Consider the following 22,186-nt stretch of genomic DNA (forward strand, 5'->3'; position numbering starts at 1 on the left):
CCAAAAGGTTGAAAAATAAGTAATCCTCTGTAACTCATTCTATGAAGCCAGTATCACCTTTAATAGCAAAGCCAGGAAAGCAGAGGAAGGAAAGAAAGAAAAGGAAAGGAAAGGAAAGGAAAGGAAAGGAAAGGAAAGGAAAGGAAAGGAAAGGAAAGGAAAGGAAAGGAAAGGAAAGGAAAGGAAAGGAAAGGAAAAGGAAGAAAGAAAGAGAGAGAGAGAAAGAAAGAAAGAAAGAAAGAAAGAAAGAAAGAAAGAAAGAAAGAAAGAAAGAGAAAGAAAGAAAAGAAGGAACATTACAGACCAATATTCCTGATGAACATAGACACCAAAATCTTGAATAAAATACTAGGAAACTGAATTCAACAGCACATCAAAAAGATAATTCATCATGATCAGGTGGGTTTCATCCCTGGGAAGCAGGCATGGTTAAACATATGCAAGTCAATAAATGTTATTCACCACATAAACAGAATTAAAAACAAAAACAATACAATAATCACAATAAGTGAAAAAAGTAGTCAATAACATCCAGTATCCTTTATGATTAAAAACCCTCAACAAACTAGTAACAAAAGTAACATACTTCAAAATAGCAAAAGCCATATATGACAAACCCACAGCCAACAACATACTAAATGGGAAAAAGTTGAAAGCATTCCCCCTAAAAACCGGTACAAGAAAAGGATGCTTATTTTCACCACTTCTTTTCAACATAGTATCGGAAATTCAAGCCAGAGCAACAAGAAAAGAGAAAGAAAAAAAAGGCATCCAAATTGGAAAAGAGGAGGTCAAACTATCTCTCTTCACTAGTGATATCATATACAGAGAAAACCCTAAAGACCCTTCTAAAAACTCCTAGATTTGATAAATAAATTCAGTAAAGTCTCAGTTTAGAAAATCAATGTACACTAATCAGTAGCACTGCTATACACCACCAACAACCAAGCTGAGAATCAAATTAACCACTCAATCTCTGTTGTAATAGCTGCACAAAATAAAATACCTAAGGCTGTACTTAACGAAAGAAGTGAAGGATCTCTATAAGGAGAACTACAAAACGCTGCTGAAAGGTATCGTAGATGACACAAACAAATGAAAATACATTTTATGCTCATGCATTGGAAGAATCAATATTATGAAAATGACCATACTTCCCAAAGCAATCTACAGATTCAATCCAATTTCTATAAAAATACCAACATTTTTAAATACAGAATTAGAGAAAATAACCCTAAAATTCATACGGAACCAAAAAGAGAACCCAAATAGGCAAAGCAATCCTAAGCAAGAACCAATCTGGAGGCATCACATTACCTGACTTCAAATTATACTACAAAGCTATAGTAAACAAAACAGCATGATACTAGTGTAAAAGTAACTACATAGACAATGGAAATGAAGAACCCAGAAACAAAGCCAAATAGTTACCACCAACTGATCTTTGACCTGCAGTCCAGGGAGGGTAGAAACCCAAACCCGCTGGACTGGTTCTCCAACCCATCACAGATGTGAGTGCCTGTTTGAGCAATGGGACGCCTGCTGGGCAGGTTTGGACCATCCATCCCTGCCTGTTAGCTTCTGTTTTCATGCATTTGAGGTGTGCAATTTTCTGTTGAATTTAACAGCATACTAGAGGCTATACCTGCTAGTATTTCCCAGTTGTGTATTTTGTGGCAGGGGGAGGGTTCTGCATGCCTCCTACTTCTGAAAGACAAAGGTCACTGCCAGGAAGCCCAACAGTGATGTGTTTTCTCCTCCAGCCTCCAGTGGGGTGTATGGGGTGACAGTGTGAGCAGCCCTCGGATGTCTGGCTGCTAGGGAGGCAAAGAACAGGGGGATCTAAAGTCTGGGCCAGCTTTCTCTGTGAAAGGGCTTTCCTTGAATCTTCTGCTCTCTGGGATTCTTAAGATTCCTTCTCCAGTCCTAAAATGGGCAGGCCTATATATAAGCCTTGTTTCTAGAATGGACAAAGTTGGATTTAAAACCCATCTAGCCATTTAACAGTTATGACCTTGTGTGAGTGGCACAGTCTCCGAACCCCAGTTTCTCTACCTACTAAAAGAGGGCTAGATCAATGATTCTTATTCTGGAGCCAGCATCAAAATCACACAGGAGGGGGGTTCTTTAAAACTGACTATTGGGCCCGGTCCCAGAGTGTCTGATTCAGTGGTTGGAGCCTTAGGACTTGGATTTCTAACGAGTTCCCAGGTGATGCTGATGCAGTGGTCTGGGAACAGATTTTGAGGCCCCTCCCCATCCTCCCCTCCGCCCCCCCACACACAAACCCCTGCAAGGCTTGGTAACACTTGGGGTTTTGAGGCAGAGGTGCCACACTCAGGGCTTGGCACATAGTATTTGATGTTATTTTAATGCTAGCTGACCTCACATAGATTCCCATATTGGTGTCTCAAAAGCTCTGCAGCTGGAGACGATGTGGCCTTTGGTCTCTGATTGCCTCCCCGCCATGTGATCCCTGCTTTGTTATCACTTTGATGAACCATTTGGGTCCAGGTGTTACTGATCACGCTACCTCCCCTATTTGGGAGTTTTGCCCCACCCCCAGTGAGGGATACACTGAGCTTTGGGGGCCTGTGGGCTTAACAGGGAGATTTTGACCTTTGTATCTTTCTCTTGTCTGCTTCTCTAGCTAGGTCTTCCAGTACTATGCTGAACAACAGTGGTGACAGTGAGTATCCTTGTTCATTCCGGATTTTAGAGGAAAGGCTTTCAGTTTTTTTTCCATTCAGTATGATAATAGCTGTATATCTGTCATATATGCCTTTTATTATGTCAAAGTATGTTCCTTCTATATCTTTTTTTTTTTTTTTTAGAATTTTTGGTGTGAAGGATTGTTGAATTTTACCAAATGGCTTTTCAGCATCAATTGAAATGAATGGATGGTTTTTGTCCTCCATTATGTTCATATTATGTCTCGCTTTGGTTAATTTACATATGTTGGATCATCCTTGCATCCCTGAGATAAATTCTATTTGTTCACAATGAATGATCTTTTTAATGTATTATTGAATCTGGTTTGTTGTTTTTTTGTTAAGAAGTTTTATATCAGTATTCATCATGGATATTGGCCTGTAGCTTCCTTTTTTAAAATGTGTCTTTTTCTGGTTTTGGTATCAGGGTAATTCTGAGCTCATAGAATGAATTTGGAAGTATTCCCTCCTGTATTTTTCAGAATAGTTTGAGTAGGATTGGTATTAGTTATTCCTTAAATGTTTAGTGGAATTCAGCAGTAAAGCCATTAGGTCTGGGCTTTTCTTGGCTGGGAGAATTTTTTATTATGGCTTCAACCTCATTACTTGTTATTGGTCTGTTCAGGTTTTGGATTTCTTTTTTTTTTTTTTCTGTTTATTTTATTTTATTTTATTTATTTATTATTATTATACTTTAAGTTGTAGGGTACATGTGCATAACGTGCAGGTTTGTTACATATGTATACTTGTGCCATGTTGCTGTGCTGCACCCATCAACTCGTCATTTACATCAGGTATAACTCCCAATGCAATCCCTCCCCCCTCCCCCCTCCCCCCTCCCCATGATAGGCCCCGGTGTGTGATGTTCCCCTTCCTGAGTCCAAGTGATCTCATTGTTCAGTTCCCACCTATGAGTGAGAACATGCGGTGTTTGGTTTTCTATTCTTGTGATAGTTTGCTAAGAATGATGGTTTCCAGCTGCATCCATGTCCCTACAAAGGACACAAACTCATCCTTTTTGATGGCTGCATAGTATTCCATGGTGTATATGTGCCACATTTTCTTAATCCAATCTGTCACTGATGGACATTTGGGTTGATTCCAAGTCTTTGCTATTGTGAATAGTGCTGCAATAAACATATGTGTGCATGTGTCTTTATAGCAGCATAATTTATAATCCTTTGGGTATATACCCAGTAATGGGATGGCTGGGTCATATGGTACATCTAGTTCTAGATCCTTGAGGAATCGCCATACTGTTTTCCATAATGGTTGAACTAGTTTACAATCCCACCAACAGTGTAAAAGTGTTCCTATTTCTCCACATCCTCTCCAGCACCTGTTGTTTCCTGACTTTTTAATGATCGCCATTCTAATTGGTGTGAGATGGTATCTCATTGTGGTTTTGATTTGCATTTCTCTGATGGCCAGTGATGATGAGCATTTTTTCATGTGTCTGTTGGCTGTATGAATGTCTTCTTTTGAGAAATGTCTGTTCATATCCTTTGCCCACTTTTTGATGGGGTTGTTTGTTTTTTTCTTGTAAATTTGTTTGAGTTCTTTGTAGGTTCTGGATATTAGCCCTTTGTCAGATGAGTAGATTGCAAAAATTTTCTCCCATTCTGTAGGTTGCCTGTTCACTCTGATGGTAGTTTCTTTTGCTGTGCAGAAGCTCTTTAGTTTAATGAGATCCCATTTGTCAATTTTGGCTTTTGCTGCCGTTGCTTTTGGTGTTTTAGACATGAAGTTTTTGCCCATGCCTATGTCCTGAATGGTACTACCTAGGTTTTCCTCTAGGATTTTTATGGTATTAGGTCTAACATTTAAGTCTCTAATCCATCTTGAATTAATTTTCATATAAGGAGTAAGGAAAGGATCCAGTTTCAGCTTTCTACTTATGGCTAGCCAATTTTCCCAGCACCATTTATTAAATAGGGAATCCTTTCCCCATTTCTTGTTTCTCTCAGGTTTGTCAAAGATCAGATGGCTGTAGATGTGTGGTATTATTTCTGAGGACTCTGTTCTGTTCCATTGGTCTATATCTCTGTTTTGGTACCAGTACCATGCTGTTTTGGTTACTGTAGCCTTGTAGTATAGTTTGAAGTCAGGTAGCGTGATGCCTCCAGCTTTGTTCTTTTGACTTAGGATTTGCTTGGAGATGCGGGCTCTTTTTTGGTTCCATATGAACTTTAAAGCAGTTTTTTCCAATTCTGTGAAGAAAGTCATTGGTAGCTTGATGGGGATGGCATTGAATCTATAAATTACCTTGGGCAGTATGGCCATTTTCACGATATTGATTCTTCCTATCCATGAGCATGGTATGTTCTTCCATTTGTTTGTGTCCTCTTTTATTTCACTGAGCAGTGGTTTGTAGTTCTCCTTGAAGAGGTCCTTTACATCCCTTGTCAGTTGGATTCCTAGGTATTTTATTCTCTTTGAAGCAATTGTGAATGGAAGTTCATTCCTGATTTGGCTCTCTGTTTGTCTGTTACTGGTGTATAAGAATGCCATGGGTGTGGGACCCTCCCGGCCAGGTGTGGGATATGATCTCCTGGTGTGCCTGTTTGCTTAAAGCGCAGTATTGGGGTGGGAGTTACCCGATTTTCCAGGTGTTGTGTGTCTCAGTTCCCCTGGCTAGGAAAAGGGATTCCCTTCCCCCTTGCGCTTCCCAGGTGAGGCAATGCCTCGCCCTGCTTCAGCTCTCGCTGGTCGGGCTGCAGCAGCTGACCAGCACCGATCGTCCGGCACTCCCCAGTAAGATGAACCCAGTACCTCAGTTGAAAATGCAGAAATCACCGGTCTTCTGTGTCGCTCGCGCTGGGAGTTGGAGACTGGAGCTGTTCCTATTCAGCCATCTTGCTCCGCCCCCTCTGGATTTCTTATGGTTCAATCTTGGTAGATTGTAAGTGTCTAAGAAATTATCTATTTATTTTAGATTTTCTAATTTATTGGCGTGTAATTGCCCATAATAACCGCTAATGATCTTTTGAATTTCTGCAGTATCAGTTGTAATGTCTCCTGTTTCATCTCTGATTTTGTTTATTGAATTAGTCTCTCTTTTATTCTTACTCTAGCTAAAGGTTTGTCAATTTTGTTTATCTTTCTTAAAAAACACAACTTTTTATTTCATTGATCTTTTGTATTATTTTCTTCATTTCAAATTTGGTTTGAAATCTATTTCTTCTCTGATCTTATTTATTTTCTTCTACTAACTTTGGATTTGGTTTGCTCTTGCTTTCCCAGTTCTTTAGGAGGCATTGTTAGGTTATTTAATTGTAGCTTTTCTTTTTTTTTTTTTTTTATGTAGGCAATTATAGCTATAAATTTCCCTCTGAGTCTTGCTTTCACTATATCCCATAGGTTTTGGTATGTTGTATTCCCATTATCATTTGTTTTAAAAAATTTTTAAATTTCCTTCTTAACTTCTTCACTGACCCACTGGTCATTCAGGAGTGTATACTTTAATTTTCATATTTTTGTGTAGATTCCAAAATTCCTCTTGTTATTAATTTCTAGTTTTATTCCACTGTGGTCAGAGAAGATGCCTGATATTATTTCAAATTTTTTAAATGTTTTAAGATTTGTTATATATAACTAGATATATATAACATTAGCTCTATATATAGAGCTAATATATGCTCTATCCTTGAGAATAATCCATGTTCTGGGGAGAAAAATATGCATTTTCCAGCCATTGGATGATGTATTCTGTAAATATCAATTATATCCATTTGGTCTATACTGCAGATTAAGTCCAATGTTTCTTTGTTGATTTTCTGTCTGGGAGATCTGTCCAATGCTAAGAGTGGGGCGTTGAAGTCTCCAACTATTATAGTATTGGAGTGTATCTCTCTTCAGCTCTAAAAATATTTGCTTTTATATTTGGGTGCTCCTGTATTGGGTGTATATATACTCACAATTGCTTAATTGACCCCTTTATCATTACATAATGACCATTTTTGTTTCTTCTTAAGGTTTTTGTCTTGACATCTATTTTGTTTGATGTAAATATACATACCTCGGCTCTATTTTTTGTTTCTATTGACATGGAATATCCTTTTCCATCCCTTTATTTTCAGTCTGTGTGTGCTTTATGGATTAAGTGTTTTTCTTGTAGGGCAACAGATCCTTGGGTCTTGTTTTGTCATTTATTCACTCACTCTATGCTCTTGTATTAGAGAGTTTAGTCCATTTATATTCAATGTTATTATTGATAGGTATGGGCTTATTCCTGCCATTTTGTTATTTGATTTCTGGTTGTTGTGTGGCCTTTTGTTCCTTGTTTTCTTTTTTCCTGTCTTCCTTTTAGTGAAAGTGATTCTCTCTGGTGTTATAATGTAACTTCTTGCTTTTTTTTTTATGTATCCATTGTATGTTTTTTGACTTGTGGTTACTGTGAGGTTTGCAAATACTGCCTTATAACTCATTATTTTAAAAGCTGATGGTAAATTAACACTGATTGCAGAAACAAACAAAAATAACTAGTGAACACTCTATATAAACCTGGCCAACTTTGAAAATGATGTTTTGAAGCGCCTCAATACTGTTATATTAATCAGATGCTCTTTATATTTCTTGTTGTTGTTCTTCATGTAACTGATATGTTTTTATGACATACTAGCTTGTGATTTTGTATCTTCTTTTTTTTTTTTCTCTCTCAGACGTAAGGTCCAGGTGAAAAGGACATTTTATCTATTTTAATTCCAGAATCTGTTTTTAGCACACAGAAATGTTTCAAAAATATTTCTTGAATGGAAGTTGGTGGGATGAATCAATGAGTTTTCAGGATAAATGTCCCCAGGTTAGACTTGCCGTATATGAATAGCATTGCACAATGTTGGGGCCATATGAAACAGCTGGTATGATGTATCTTTTTAATGTTTTAGATTTATTTAAGTTTAAACTCATTGTGTTTGATATAACAATGCCATTCTGCCTTTTTTGTTAGAATTGTGTAAGTCCTACATGCTTATAATTTTATTTTTAACCACAAGTATCATTTATTTTTGTGTGTCTTACAAGTAGAATTCAACTAAATTTATTAAAACCGGTTCTGGCAGTTTTTGCTTCTCCCATTTTCGTATTATTATCCTTACATTTGTTTGCTTGATAACATTTCTGTTCATTCCACTTTCTCCTTTTTAATTTTGAAATTTCATATATTTTTCATTTAACTAACTGTTGTATTTCCTTTACCTGTTTTTATAATTAACACATATATCTCTACTGTTTGGGTACTATGTGTGAAATATTTTCCCTATAAAGATATACTATTCACCAATGAAGGTGCTCTTCTTCCTCAATCCCAACACTTTTCGGAGAATTCTAAAGAATAATTACTTCCTAAGAAATGAGACATTTAGCTGCTTTCATTTCTCCTGCCCTGTCTCCAACTCCTCGAAAAGAGGAAAACTCAGATGATTTAGCACACTTTCTTCTGTACTATTAGAATTTTTTCTTAAAGGATAGCTGGTCTATTTTAAGAATTCTTACTGAGCACTAATTTTTCAAAATCCCTGACAGCTTGTTCTTATCTATTGGGATAAAATATTTGAGCAAGTCTGTATCCTGGTTCATTTGCTGTTTAATTAGTATTCTTTCTTGAGTATTTTCCTCAAATTTGTTATAAGTATAACACATTTACTGATATCTAGTATGTTCTCTAATATTTTTCCTTCTTGCAAGATATCAGCTGGTAAAAAAAAATTCTTAGGTCACATTCTCTTTATTCTGTTGTCTACTTACACCATCTAGCATTGCATAAAGTCTGGTAATAAACCTATCTCCCATGACTAATACCACTTCATATTTTTGCTGGGTATCTTGATTCATTTCTTACAGTTTGTGTCCCAGATAATTAATTCAGGTGAAAAATAATTCATCCTCACCTTCTGTTCATTGCTGATTTTTGTGGTAAGGAAGTCATATTATGTAATTCCTAAAAATTATTCTTTGTGTTAAAATTCAAGCGTTCTATTTCAACTCTTTCAGAACGGTCTTTATTATATGAGCATTGTGTTCTGTTTCATGCCTTGTCATGTTTTTGTTTATTTTGCTTTGTTCATGAGGGCTCATGTCAGGCTACTAGAATGCCTACCTACAGCAATCCCATAGGTGAAATAGAAGGCAGAGGCTCTGCCAGATAGAAGGCACTGGCTGTCCCAGTGAGAAGTCTATGGAAAGCCTCTTTGCTCCTTGATCTCTTCATCCCTCTCAGGCTCAGGGACTGCTATAACTCAAACCCAGTAATTTTAGTCATCCTCATTTTTTTGAGTCAGGGTCTAATGTTGAACGATACTTCACTTCACATCCCTTCCCATCATTTGATGCTTTCTATTAATTGCCCAGAGCTCACAGAACTAATATTGCAGTGTTTGCCCAACTTGTAGGACTCCAGATTTGAAAGAACAAAACTCCCTGTGTTCAGTCACCGTTAGGAAGCCCATGCTTCTACTTTTGGCTGGGGAGAAACAGATAGGTTATACTCAAAGATCAAATGATAGTAAATAGCACATTTTTAGAATTGCTCACATTCAAAACCGGGGCCTGAGTTTTAATAGGCAAAATGTGGCTGTCTGCAATTAACAAAAAAGTATAAGATTTGGGGGAAAATTGTAGTTTTACAATTTCATAAATAAAAGCAGTTACTAGAAAACATATCTATTTTATGCTTATGATTTCAGAATTCACTGAATCAAGCATTGTTATTTACAAAAAAAAAAATGGAAGGTCTAGAAGGTGGAAGGAAAGGTGAAATGAGGGAGGGAAGAAGGGAAGGAGTGAGGAAGATGGAAGGAGGAAGGAAGGAAGGAAGGAAGGAAGGAGGGAGGGAGGGAGGGAGGAAGGAAGGAAGAAGGAAGGAAGGAAGGAGGAAGGAAGGGAGGGAGGGAGGGGAGGAGGGGATAAAGAGAGAAAAAAGAGAGAAAGAAGAAGGAAGGAAGGAAGGAAGGAAGGAAGGAAGGAAGGAAGGAAGGAAGGAAGGGAGGGAGGGAGGGAGGGAGGGAGGGAGGGAGGGAGGGAGAGAGGAAAGGAGTTAAACAGGGATCTTCTAATAATGAAAGTCCCTTTTCCTGCTTGAATCAAAGGTGACTAAAACTTATCATTTATCTATGAGAAGAATTTGAAGACCCCTGCAAACACTGTCAAATAAAGTTAAAAGATCTGATAAGCAAAAGAAAGACTAGATGGCATAAAACACAGCCAAGTTCATGCCATTGTAGCAATCAGATTAGAATGTTGCCACTGGCCTGGCATTCTTGGCTTCAAGAACCTTGACTCTGGTATCATGAATAAATTTAAATTGTCTCCATAGCCTTGGGCCAGTACCTAAAATTTCATATCTGTGGGTAGAAGTAAAATGCCCATGTGCTCCCTGGGCCACCAGGGGTTTGGAAAAATGGGCATCTCTGAGTGCTTATTCTGCAGTGAAGTGGGACTGAATTCCATCATTACCGCCTATAATAAGAGTTTGTGTGCTGAGTGGCCACAAGAATGGAAAATGTGTACAAAGTATTTCTTTTGTGACCTAATGTTTGCACCCTTCTTCCATTAGTAGCTCATCCAAACAAAAGCATTCCCACCCAACATAATATAGCTCTCCCTTATAAAAATGGAAATACAATCATCCTCTCCTCAAAGAAAGACCTCCAAAACATGACCAGCTATCTAGCACCAAACCCAGGATTCCTGATGTTTATTCCTCATTTTATTGAGTTAAAAATCAAGTCTTAAAATTCTGTCATCTTTGGACAAAAATTTGAAATTTAATTACCACCAACACACTCAAGTTGAAACCACAAGTGTGTGTGTGAGTGTGTGTGTGTGTGTGTGTGTGATATGAAAGAAAGAAACTATAGACAGAGACTAAAGTATTTGGTTCCCAGATGGCCATGGTTGATATATATGATTTTTCTAAGGGGATCCATTGTTTCATTGTTTCATTTCTGAGTTAGGTGACTCCTTAGTGATCTTTCTGCTGTGGAGTAACCACTAACTTTATCTCTGAATAATGTTAGTACAAGTGAAAATGCCAGGAGTCCAATTATGCTCCATCCTCAACTCACCCTACCCCTATAGCACAGCAGCAGCCCTAGTTCCTCATTGATCACTCAGGTCTCTACATTTTATTTCTCCGTCATTATGGACAATTGAGCAAATACTGCACTGTCTGTTGAAAGAGACTCTCGGGCATCCACAGCTGGACTAACATGTCCATGGCTACTGATGAGCCTCTTTTGCAGTGGGAGCCTTGTGGTGAGCAGTCTCAAAAGGCACAAAGGCTCTCACACTTGGAGACTGCTCCTAGCCTTCATCCTCATACCTCTTGCCCCTCCTCTTCATCATCAATCCACCAATGTTGCCCCTTCGAAATCCCTAAATTGTCTGACCACACTCTTTGCCACATTTTGTGAATTCCTGTAGCTCTATACTTCAGCCATCTCCTTACAGTATAATATAAACTATAAGATAAGATAGAAGTTGATATTCTGCCCAGGAGGAGAATCTCCATCCTACCTTGTTTTTCATAAATAAATGGGGTTATAACACAACACCCCTGCATCGTCTCCTAGTAATGCCAGTCACCTGTAACTCATGCCAGATATTTTTACTCTTTATTCAGAGAGTTTATATGGAACTCCTGATAAACCTAGATGTGTACATTGGAAGAGGATGGCCAGGAGGCAAGAATAGGCACAATGGGAATGTGGTCTAATTGCTCTTGCACACTTCATGTGCTTTTACAATTGGCCCCAGCCTCATCCCCTATATAACAATTCATGTACTTGATGAGTCAGTGCTCCTGGACATTCCATACCTATGGTAACATGAACCACGTTAACATTCTTTTACTGATAAACAGCATGGTTGGTATGGCTGCTGGGAGTTCCACGGTTTTTTGTTTGTTTGTTTGTTTGTTTTAGCCAGGGCCCTAGTCACCAGCCAAGAAGCATTACTTAGAAGAAGTCTAGTGACTCTATCCATAGAGGCTTCCATTGTGAATGTCCCTATGAGGACATGGCAAAGTCTCCACACAACATTCACAATGCAGACTATAAAACCTAAATTGCAGACGAAAGAAACAATGCTTTAATAAAACAATAAATTAAACTTGAATAGACATGCAGATTTCACGTGGTTCTTTACCCAAACCTTACTCTCATCTGAAAACCTAAGCTAGGGGTAATTTGATTCAGTTTACTCCTATAGAACACTCATAACTAATATATCAGGTGTTTCTAATGCTGTCAGATCAAAGCAGCTAAATTGATCTAATGCTAAAGCTCATTTCCTTAGCAAAGACCATCCCCTAACTTCAAACGCATCTTCTCCTTAAACAATAGAAACCTTCTCATTGAAACCTGCGTTTGACAAAAATATTTCATTTTTAATAACATTTAATTTTAGTTCATTTGCACAGTGTGGGTTAATTTCAAAATCTTGCAGAAAATCATCAATAATTTGTTAAGAAATTCAAAAGTAAAGATTATTCTAATATTCTGAATGTAAAGAGAATCAATTTCCAGAAATAAAATCTTATACAATAAAGTGTGTTGATTTATCTTAGGGGGAGATAGTTTAATAAGATTGTTAAATAGCTCATGTTACTAAAACATTAAAAAAATTGATGTGAAGATTATATATTAGTAGAGTTTTCACACCTTTTAAGCAACAGCATCTGTCACAATTTCTTATTTCATGACTTTTATTATTTTTGTAATTATGTTTTTGAATGTTTATGTTATTTATATCTCATTTATAAATATAGTTAAATTGTCTAAATTATGGAAACTTCAAGAGTCAAATAGAACATTTTGCTACTTAAATTAGAGATTAAAGAGACAAATGATAACCTGACAAGGTGATAATTGAAAGTTCAGATTTGATCAAAAGAGCATCTTTTGTGTGTCTTTTACTTGGCACAAACTTGGCTGTTTCTCATATATCAATTCCATTGATACATTTTTCTAGGTAACAACCATTGGTAAATGTGATCGTAACAAAGTATTTTAGAACATTTAATAATTTAAAACAGATTTTATTATGTTAATTACAGCTCTTACTAATGCTTATTAAAATTTCACATTGTTTTATATACCAATTCACTAGAGTGAAACTAAAGTGGGATTTGGCTTGACCTTAATCAAAGTTCCAGCCTGTAGAGATACTGATGCTAAATGCTTCAGGATGGTATTAATGAGAATGCATCTATATTGGCTGATGCAGAGTCTAGTCAACACTATGGCTGAAGAGTATACTCAACCTAACCAAGTTGCCAGACTTGAGAAAGAAAAGGCAGAATAGGTTTGGTTTTATGCTGAGTAAGGGGTGTTACGATTTTTTTTTTGGTCATTTTTTTAACTCTCTGTGGAACATATAGTTAATCCCTAAGCATACTCAGTCATATTCTCATTCAGGTATCTTGTTATAGAGTTGTCTACTTATGGGTGATTCCTTCAAGACACATAAAAAAGTAGAACCTTCCTCGCCCCAGCACCACCAGGCTGGGATACTCTTGAAAGCCTCTTTATTCTCAAACCATTGGTATTCTTGGCTAATCTTTCCATCATTCAGATGCTGGACAGTATTGTAACCAGATGCATGGTGATAAATTCTAACAAGACTTTGGATCAGCCTTCGATTTACTGTACAGCAATACTGTTACTATACTAAAACAGAAGACCTTTTATAATATCAAAAATTTCCTTCTCTTACACACACACACACACACACACACACACACACACACACAATTAGTATATGATATGCAGCCTTCCTAGAGGACTATATTAAGCCATGTTTTCTGTCAATGTGATATAAAGAAACAAGAGACCTCCTTGTAATTTGGAATTTTCCAGGTATCTAATTTCAATCTAATGTACTGCTATGAAATGAAGCCAGTAAATTTATATGGCTATTCCATTTGAGGACTTGGTCTTTTATTTTTAGTCCGTGACAATTTCTGGTTTCCATTCCTGGTTCAGGAATGATAACAGTGTGATTTACAGGTATAACTAACAAATGAGATTAATTAAAATGTCTAAAAGTGGCACCTGTCTGAGTATAGAGTTGCACTAAATGATTCTTTCAGCTTCGTTTCCTGTAGTCCTTACCATTTACAAGCCCTTCCCTCATGCAAAGTAACAATGAAGGGTTGTTTCCTAATGGGCATGAACTAAGAAAGCAGGCCTTATCCTATGGCCTAGATATATGATTATTATCATGGACTGGAAACAACAGGTGTATTTTTCAACTTCATTTACACAAATGATCCCTGTGTTTCACAGCATTCATTAATATAGCTTCTTGAATTGCCCAATTTGTTACAAATTTTTGCTATCAGCTGCCTTTGTGATTGAATTGAATTTGTAATGAAATAAAAGCTATCTTTCCTTTGTGAACATCGCTGAACACTTTGATCATTACAAGACAAACTTGATACTTTTAAAATATCTTAGGTTGTGGAAAAGGGAAAAATGGTTACTTCTGAGGATAAAAGTACCAATTGGATAAAACACTCCAGTGTTTTGTATTTACATTTCTTCTATGAAAAAATTGCAAATAAATAAATAAATGGCAATTTGCCAAACTTTATGATCATAAAGCATTATGTAAAATGGATGTAGAAATTCTGAAACCTCAGGTGTATATTACTAGTAGTAGTTTTGATTACAATCGAAATGTTGAATTGAATTTTGTCAACATGCCTACCAGTTATGTCCCCATTTGGGGACAACAGGAGCTATAATGCATAATGAAAGATGAAAATTTTCATTCCAAGCCATACCTCTGAAATCAGCAATTGTGTTTATGAAGTAAATGGATATTATTAACATATTTGAAATTGCAAATTAATGGAATTTTCAAAAGATAACTGGAGTCTCCATTCCTAAGTGACATAAATACCAAAATCAAAATACATCAGAGAGTATGTAAGCAGAGAGATTTTGCCCACTAAAACAATCTCAACTCAAGCCATTTATAAGTAAGATACTCACACTGCTAGTCTGGCTGGGATGGTCCGTGGTTAATGTCTGTCACTCTCGCATATTTTAAAATAGTGACTCTTTCCATCTTCATGAGTGAGTTTGAACAGCTAATCATGTAGTCAGTCAACTTGTAAGTCTAGCAAAAAAAATTGTAAAAGTTACATCTTATTGAAGCAAAATAATATTGCATTTATAAAAGTGTAATTAAAAGTACTCATCCAAATAAGCCACAGTTTGATACAAGTGATTCCTTTTTTCTCCTAAAGACAGTCAGAGCACCCTTGCTCTACAGACTGTGGCTCCAGAGATGCCAGTTACAATGTGATTCTGATATGCTAATATTCAACTGGTGTAGTACTTTAAACATTTTTACACAGAACTGCCATGTATTATTCTGCAACAAATAATAAAATGCATCAGGAGGAAATCTAATTATACCTTATCTCTTATACCATTTGTCTTCTGTAGGTTATATACAATAGAATTCAAACTACAAAATCAAAGCTACTCTAATAATTTATAGCATGAAGAGTGGCATCAACAAAGTTTACATCACAATGAAAGAAAACACTCACACATTTAAATTTTTTAAAACATAGAACTCTGTTATTATTTACTAAAAATATTCTAGAGGTCATATAAAACTAAGAAAAGGTGTTCCTAGGTGGCAGTACTATGCATTTATAATCTTCTTTTATATACAGTTTAATTCTACTTTTAAAAACTGTATTTCCAAAGTTGCTGGAGGCTCTCAGAATCTTTGCCAATAGTTTGTTGCAGTAGATATAGTCTGAGAAATATAATACCTCAGTATCTTCCAATCAACCTAAGAAAGAAATTCAGAAAGATAGACTAATTTATCAAGGCCATGGAGAAAGAGAATTTTGGAGTTTAGGCTAATTTATCAAGGTCATGGAGAAAGAGAACTTTGGAGTTTGAGTTCTGGCTGTTTCGTCTTCCTTGTCTTTTCCTTCCTTCCTTCTTTCCTTTCTAATTTTTACTGACTTTATTAGACAACTAGGCACCACAATCCCCGCTGCTGTTGTTAGAGAATTCAGGGTGCACAGTGATGTTCCACGTTTATGAGTAGGGGATGCCATCAGCCCGTAAGACCTGATAAATTTCACACCAAAATTGTTCACTACATGTTTGGCAAGTTCAGAAGTTTCAGAGATACCTTCAGAGATGGTGAGTGCGATACATGATCTTGATATCACAATTGATTGATCCTCATTCCTAAATTCAGGAATTATGAGCCACTTAGAAACAGTTCCAATGATACTATGAGATTAACTCCACTACTCACTCAACTGAACAAAATCTCTGGAAAAAAAAATTTTTGGTCAAATTTTTCCCACAGATTTTGTTCAGAGGAGTGAGTAAATAAAATATCAGATATTGGGCTGGGATGATTGCGAATACCAGCATTGTACTGAAGACAAATTTTTACCACCATATGTAATGCAATGGATATGATTGTGTTTGTTCTCCACCCTGTCTTCTCCAAGTAGACCTTGAGCACTTTGAGAATTGCATTGTTTTATTAGTGTCAAATTTTATTTTATTAAACTTTAAGTTCTGGGGTACATGTGCAGAACATGCAGTTTGTTACATAGGTATACACATGCCGTGGTGGTTTGCTGCACCCATCAACCCGTAATCTACATTAGGTATTTCTCCTAATGCTGTCCCTGCCCTAGACCCCACCCACTAACAAGCCCCAGTGTGTGATGTTTCCCTCCCTGTGTCCATGTGTTCTCATTGTTCAACTCCCATTTATGAGTGAGAACATGTAGTGTTTGGTTTTCTGTTCTTGTGTTTGTTTGCTGAGAATGATGGTTTCCAGCTTCATCCCTGTCCCTGCAAAGGACATGAACTCATCCATTTTTATGGCTGCATAGTATTCCATGGTGTATTTGTGCCACATTTTCTTTATCTAGTCTATCATTGATGGGTATTTGGATTGGTTCCAAGTCTCTGCTATTGTGAGCAGTGCCACAATAAACATACGTATGCATGTGTCTTTACAGTAGAATGATTTATAATCATTTGGGTGTATACCTAGTAACGGTATTGCTGGGTTAAATGGTATTTCTGGTTCTCACTCCTTAAGGAATTGTCACACTGTCTTCCACAATGGTGGAACTAATTTACACTCCCAGCAACAGTGTAAAAGCATTCTTATTTCTCCACATCCTCTCCAGCATCTGTTGTTTCCAGACTTTTTAATGATCACCATTCCAACTGGCGTGAGATGGTATCTCATTGTGGTTTTGATTGGCATTTCTCTAATGACCAGTGATGATGAGTTCTTTTTCATATGTTTGTTGGCTGCATAAATGTCTTCTTTTGAGAAGTGCCTGTTCATATCCTTTGCCCACTTTTTGATGGGGTTGTTTGTTTTTTTCTTGTAAATTTGTTTAAATTTCTTGTAGATTCTGGATATTAGACCTTTGTCAAATGGATAGATTGCAAAAATTATCTCCCTTTCTGTCAGTTGCCTGCTCACTCTGGTGATAGTTTCTTTTGCTGTGCAGAAGCTCTTTAGTTTAATTATATTCCATTTGTCTATTTTGGCTTTTGTTGCCATTGTTTTTCATGTTTTCATCATGAAGTCTTTGCCCATGCCTATGTCCTGAATGGTATTGTCTTGGTTTTCTTCTAGGGTTTTTATGGTTTTAGGTCTTACGTTTAAGTCTTTATTCCATCTTAAGTTAATTTTTGCATAAGGTGTAAGGAAGGGATCCAGTTTCAGTTTTCTGCATATGGCTAGCCAGTTTTCCCAACATCATTTATTAAATAGGGAATCCTTTCCCCATTGCTTGTTTTTGTCAGGTTTGCCAAAAATTAGATGGTTGTAGATGGGAGGCTTTTTTTCTGAGGCCTCTGTTGTGTTCCATTGGTCCATAAATCTGTTCTGGTACCAGTACCATGCTGTTTTTGTTACTGTAGCCTTGTCGTATAGTTTGAAGTCAGGTAGCATGATGCCTGCAGCTTTGTTTCTTTGTTGTTTTTTGTTTGTTTGTTTTGTTTACTTAGGATTGTCTGGGCTATGTGGGCTCTCTTTTGGTTCCATATAAAATTTAAAGTAGCTTTTTCCAATTCTGTGAAGAAAGTCAATGGTAGCTTGATGGGGATAGCATTGAATCTATAAATTACTTTGGGAAGTATGGCCATTTTCACAATATTGATTCTTTCTATCCATGAGCATGGAATGTTTTTCCATTTGTTTGTGTCCTCTCTTATTTCCTTAAGCAGTGGTTTCTAGGTCTCCTTGAAGAGGAACGTCACATCCCTTGTAAGTTGTATTTTTAGGTATTTTATTCTCTTTGTAGCAGTTGTGAATGGGAGTTCATGATGATTTGGCTATCTCTTTGTATGTTATTGGTGTATAGGAATGGCTGTGATTTTTACACATTGATTTTGTATCCTGAGATGTTGCTGAAGTTGCTTCTCAGTTAAAGGAGATTTGGGGCTGAGACGATGGGGTTTTCTAAATATACAATCATTTCATCTGCAAACAGAGACAGTTTGACTTTCTCTTTTCCTAATTGAATATGCTTTATTTCCTTCTCTTGCTTGATTGCCCTGGCCAGAACTTCCAGCACTATGTTGTATAGGAGTGGTGAGAGAGGGCATCCTTGTCTTGTGCCAGTTTTCAAAGGGAATGCTTCCAGTCTTTGGCCATTCAGTATGATATTGTCTGTGGGTTGTCATAAATAGCTCTTATTATTTTGAGATACATTCCATCAATACTTAGTTTATTGAGAATTTTTAGCATGAAGGGCTGTTGAATTTTGTCAAGGCCTTTTCCGCGTCTATTGAGATAATCATGTGGTTTTTTTCATTGGTTCTGTTTATGTGATGGATTATGTTTATTGATTTGAGTATGTTGAACCAGCCTTGCATCCCTGGGATGAAGCCAACTCGATCGTGGTGGATAAGCCTTTTGATGTGCTGCTGGATTTGGTTTGCCAGTATTTTATTGAGGATTTTCTCATCAATGTTCATTAGGGATATCGGCCTGAAATTTTCTTTTTTGTTATTGTGTCTCTGCCAGGTTTTGCTATTAGGATGATGCTGGCCTCGTAAAATGAGTTAGCGAGGATTTTTTCTTTTTCTATTGTTTGGAATACTTTCAGAAGGAATGGTACCAGCTCCTCTTTGTACCTATGGTAAACTTCAATCAAGCAGAAGAAAGGATATCAGAGATTGAAGATCAACTCAATGACATAAAGCACGAAGACACAATTAGAGAAAAAAGAGTGAAAAGAAACAAACAAAGCCTCCAAGAAATATGGGACTGTGGGAAAAGACCAAATCTATGCTTGATTGGTATACTTGAAAGTAACGGGGAGAGTGGAACCAACAGACACCTCATACAGGAGAGCTCTGACTGGCATCTGGTGGGTGCCCCTCTGGGACAAAGCTTCCAGAGGAAGGAACAGGCAGCAATCTTTGCTGTTCTGCAGCCTCCACCAGTGATACCCAGGCAAACAGGGTCTGGAGTGGACCTCCAGCCAACTCCAGGAGAGCTGCAGCAGAGGGGCTTGTTAGAAGGAAAACGAACAAACAGAAAGGAATAGTATCAATATCAACAAAAAGGACATCCACTCAGAGGACCCAGCTGAAGTTCACCAACTTCAAAGACCAAAGGTAGATAAATCCATGAAGATGGGCAGACACCAGCACAAAAAGGCTGAAAATTCCAAAAACCAGAATGCCTCTTCTTCTCCAAAGGATCACAACTCCTCTCCAGCAAGGGAACAAAACCAGACAGGGAATGATTTTGACGAATTGACAGAAGTAGGCTTCAGAATGTAGGTAATAACAAACTTCTCTGAGCTAATTGAGCATGTTCTAACCCAATGCAAGGAAGCTAAGACCCTTGAAAAAAGGTTAGACGAATTGCTAACTAGAATAACCAGTTTAGAGAAGAACATAAATGACCTGATGGAGCTGAAAAACACAGCACTAGAACTTCATGAAGCATACACAAGTATCAATAGCTGTCAATTTTTATCCACAACAGGAAGTATATACTCCTTATTAAATGATTGTCTAAGGGATAAATGGATATGATGGAAAGATCATTCAATGAAACTAAGATAGACAATTTGATAATGTCACAGGAAGAATAGATGGAGAGAAATGGGAAAAGGGTTTTTCCAGAAGACTGCTGTAGTTTAGCGTGAGCTTTTATAGGACAAGTAGAAGATGATGCTGAAAATTATAATGATGAAACCTTAACATTGAGAACTTCTAATGCTAAAATAATAAATTAAGATTTTTCCTAAAATGTAATGGAGCAGCCTATTTAAAGTTCTTAATAAAAGAAGGCAAGATAATTAATCTGTATATTTTTAAGTTAGTTGATCCAGCAACTGAGAACAAAATAATCATCTCTGTCTGAGGTTTATTTAAATATAGGAGAAATAAATTATTAATGTGCTCTCTAAAGACATAAATGTTATATAAGTAATTCCAAAATACATCCAAACCAATAAACCAGAAGGCTCTCATCTGTACACACATAAGCCTATATATTTGTGGTAAGCTCAGGCCTGGCATTCAGAGTTTAGAATTTCACATGCTAGGTCTACTCATTCAGTTAACCAACCATGGCAGCCCAAGATATGGAAACTTTTCTAGACATCATTTCACCACAGGAATCCATCTATGATCCTAGGCATTGGTTCTTATTACCTCTACCAAGAGAAAAGAGAAGTCAAAGAAATAAGCAATTGATTAATCCCTCTTTCCTCATCAACTCCTTAAAACCTCAAACTTCACTTATAATAATAACAACAATGACAATGGCAATAATAATGAATGCTCATCATGGTCATAAACAAAAATAAATCATTATTTTTTTCCTTTTTCTCAATGGACTAGAAATTAGGATTGCTGGTTTTGATTTTGAAGGGATTTTAAAAAGTATTTTTAACAAGGCATTTTGTGTGGTGCATCTATGGGAGTTATAGCTACAGCGCATAAAGAAGCTTCTCTTCCCTCCTGTGAGTGTTTTGGAATTCAACTGGATAATGTTGTGTCTGTTCTTCCATTCAGGACCTGGGATTAACAGCACTGTTTTCCATCCCCTTGTCAATAGCATGCCTTAGAAGCCTCCTGTTACCCTGGATAACAGTGTGGCTGCAATTCAGACCTGAAAGAAATAGGTCTGGGATGGTCTCTTTGATACTTAGAGCTATTCTACAGCACCGTTATCTCCATTTGTAATTTGTTTTCAAGAACAGTGATTTACATTTCAGTTGGATTACACCTTTTAATGTATCACAGAGTAAAGTGGCTATAGTGCAAACTCACGCTCTGCCACATTTCACATAATGCATTTGAACCACCAAGGAGGGGATTATAGTTACAATTAAAACCAAAAATAGGACAGACCTTTTCATGATGTGGCAGAAACACTTTGTGGGTGGCAGGAAAGAGGCAAAAAGTGCTGTCCATACTGCTATTTTAAGGTAGTATGAAACAGCACTCTACCATTGAGTTTTTATGGTCCTTGCCATTACTAAAGGAGTAAACATGAGAGTACCTGGCAATATCCCAAAAAGTTAAATAAAGATGATGCTTACTGTGGGACTGCTTCACAGTATCTAAGAGAGTAAAACTTTTATTAATATATACATTCTACTAAAAGACCAAATTAAGCCAAAGTAAGATTACAGAGCAAAAAGTAATGTCAAGATTAGCAAAGTATTATTTTCAATAAGTAATTATTGAATGCTTCTATAAATGTCTTTTATTGTAAGGTTTCAGAAGTAGAGTAAGATTGTAAAATAGAAGCCTACACCACTTGTTTCCCCCAGAGGAACACCAAATTTTAACAACTGCACACAGAAAAGCACCATCACGAGAAACAAAAATCAGGTGAGCAATCACAGTGCCTGGTTTTAACTTCATATCGCTAAAATAGACATTGAAGAAGGTCAGAGAGATAGCCTTGAATCACTAACACCACCTCTCCCCTCTCCCCCTGCAGCTTGGAGAGTCTGTACACTTTGGGGAGGGAGAGTGCCATGACTAGGGGACTTTACATTGAACTCAGTACTGTCCTATCATAGCAGAGAACAAAGCAATGCTAGGCTCAGTCAGCACCTATGCACAGAGGGAGCATTTGAACTAAAGGTAGCCAGAGGGGAGTTGCCCATCTCAGTGGTCAGAACTTGAGTTTCTCAACAAACCATACCACTCTGAGCCAAAGTGCTCTTAAATCTTATATAAACTTGAAAGACAGTCTACAACAGAAGAACTGCAATTCCTAGGCAATTATTAGTGCTGGGCTGGGCTCAGAGTCAGAGAACTAGGGTGGCACATGACTAGGAAGTCACCAGCCGGGGCACCTAAGTGCTTGTGCCGTCCTTCTCCCAAACCTAGGCAGTGCAGCTTGCAGCAATAAAAATGACTCCTTCTTTCTACTTAAAGAGAGGAAAGAAAATGACTCCTTCTTTCTACTTAAAGAGA

At 37.1% G+C, this 22,186-nt stretch overlaps 1 long non-coding RNA gene across 3 annotated transcripts in view; it reads right to left on the reverse strand.

Moving 5' to 3' along the window:
• Nucleotides 1-22,186, reverse strand: part of LOC105490137 (uncharacterized) — a 216,682-nt gene that overhangs the window by 164,262 nt on the left and 30,234 nt on the right. For all 3 annotated transcript variants that reach the window (XR_011612084.1, XR_011612085.1, XR_011612086.1), the window contains exon 2: nt 14,708-14,834. This is a non-coding gene — a long non-coding RNA (uncharacterized lncRNA). The remainder of the gene's footprint in view (nt 1-14,707; nt 14,835-22,186) is intronic.

Source organism: Macaca nemestrina, chromosome 13, assembly GCF_043159975.1.
Source record: "Macaca nemestrina isolate mMacNem1 chromosome 13, mMacNem.hap1, whole genome shotgun sequence".
NCBI lineage: Eukaryota > Metazoa > Chordata > Mammalia > Primates > Cercopithecidae > Macaca > Macaca nemestrina.